Here is a 2163-nt window from a genome sequence, read left to right as displayed (position 1 = left end):
TGTCCAGGGAGCTGTTCCATCCTCAGGACCACCTGTGGGGTAGGGACCAAGGCTCTTCCATTTATGAGCAGCGTTGGGTGTAAGTCCATGTTTTCCCACCTAAAGTGACACCCAACAAGTTACCAAGGTGTATATTCCTTGTTGAGGTAAGTTCCACAAAAGAACAGTCTCCACACTCTGAGCAAGTAGGTGCGTTGGGGCTGACCTGCTTCACAAGATCTATTCACAGAATAGACAGATGGACACCCAAAGGAACGCTGAATCTAAGAGGGGGCTGGGAAGAAGAGAGGGAACTGGGGGTCTCCAGTTTTCTGACCAGAAGCTGAGCAGGAATCACCAAGAATGAGGACAGGAATGGGCAGGAGCTGGCTGGAAGGCCAGGAGAGAGAGAGGGCTGGTGTAACCAGGAATCTGAGTGGTGGAAACTGGCCTGAATCATGGCAACAGGGAGTGGGTGGGGCTGTCCTGAGGTAGGGGGTGTGTGTGTGTACTCAGTCAGGTCTTGCTCTTTGTGACCCCATGAACGGTAGCCCGCCAGGCTCCTCTGTCCATGGGATCTTCCAGGCAAGAATACTGAAGGAGGTTGCCATCTCCTTCTCCAGGGGATCTTCCCAACCCAAGGATCAAACCAGCATCTCCTGCATTGGCAGGCAGATTCTTTACCACTGAACCACCTGGGAAGCCCCAGAGAGGGACCCAAATCTGAGATTCTCACCCAAAAAAAACTCTGAATAATTCCAAGGTGAACTGTATGGACAAGAGGGAGCTTCCCCATCTGTTTGGCAAAAGCAGGCGTAGATCCTCTTTGGCGGGAAGGCTTCTCAGGTTAGTCTGCAGGAATCCTACAAATTAAAATTCAGCACAAACAAAATCAACAAATATTTGCAAGTCACTATGAACAAAAGCTAACAGAAACAAGAAGCAACAGCTGTAGGTCCCCAAGGACAACAGATCTTTCTATTGTAGCAACAGCATGCAGAATTGTGAAAAATAAAACATCTAAAAAAAAGGATACACTTATAATTTATGAATAAACAACAGGAAAATATTAAATATCAGTTGGTAGAATCGGAGAAAAACACACAGAACTTTTCAAATTAATAACATAACTGTTGGATAAAAAACTAAACTCAGTGGGTGTGTTAAACAGTAGATCACACTGTTAAAGAGAGCGTTCATGAATTGGAAAATATATCTGAATAACCTTTCTAGAATTCAGCAGAGTCAGAGGGATAAAGATATGAAAAAGTGTAAAAGAGATAGAAAAAGAACAAGATCTAGCACAGAGCTTGGCACACCTCAGCCTGTGTGTCAAATCCAGCTGGCCACCTGCTTTTAATAAATAAAGTTTTAATGGCACCACCACACAAATTTGATTGTGTGTTGCCTATGGCTTTTTTCACAATACAATAGAGCTGTATATTGGAGACAAAGATCATATGGCCTCCAAAGCCTAAAATATTTACTCAGTGGCCTTTTATAGAAAAAAAATGCCCCTGGACTAGTATATACATGACTGGGAACCCAGGAGGAAAATATAATATTTTAAAATATAATGACTACATTTTCTAGAACTGTTTAAAACATGTAGCCACATTGCCAGAAAGTACAATATATTCCAAGTAGGATAATTAAAAAGACTCATGTTTGCAGGATGGATTGAACTGTGTCCCTCAAAGATTCATCCAAAAAAAAAAAAAAAAAAGATTCATCCAAGTCCTCAACCTCAATACCTGTGAACGTGACCTTATTTGGAAACGGGGTCTCTGCAAATGCAGCCAAATTAAGGTCTTGAATGATATCATCCTGAATTTGAGATGGGTGCTAAATTCAATTGCTAAGTGTCCTTACAAGGAAAAAGGAGAAAGAGAGAGAAGGGAAGGGTACCAGGGGGCTCAGTGGTAAAGAGTCCATCTGAAATACAGGAGATGCAGGAGATGCGAGTTTGATCCCTGGGTAGAGGAGATCCCCTGGGGGAGGAAATGGCAACCCACTCCAGTATTCATGCCTGGAAAATCCCATGGACAGAGGAGCCTGATGGGCTACAGTCTGTGGAATCACAACGAGTCAGACCCAACTGAGCACATGCACACACACATACACACACACACACACACACACACACACACACACACACAAGCAGTGATACAGATGCCAGGAAGG

General features: G+C 43.6%; 1 long non-coding RNA gene across 1 annotated transcript in view; it reads right to left on the bottom strand.

The window, feature by feature from the left end:
• Window positions 1-714: 714 nt before the first annotated feature.
• LOC104984890 overlaps window positions 715-2163 on the bottom strand; it is a 4022-nt gene continuing 2573 nt past the window's right edge. Inside the window, exon 3 of the long non-coding RNA XR_824808.1 lies at window positions 715-842. This is a non-coding gene — a long non-coding RNA (uncharacterized LOC104984890). The remainder of the gene's footprint in view (window positions 843-2163) is intronic.

This window comes from Bison bison, unplaced genomic scaffold, assembly GCF_000754665.1.
Source record: "Bison bison bison isolate TAMUID 2011002044 unplaced genomic scaffold, Bison_UMD1.0 scf7180017864037, whole genome shotgun sequence".
NCBI classification, from domain to species: domain Eukaryota; kingdom Metazoa; phylum Chordata; class Mammalia; order Artiodactyla; family Bovidae; genus Bison; species Bison bison.
Note: the sequence above shows the minus strand (reverse complement) of the source record. Positions and strands in the feature narration are given on the sequence as shown.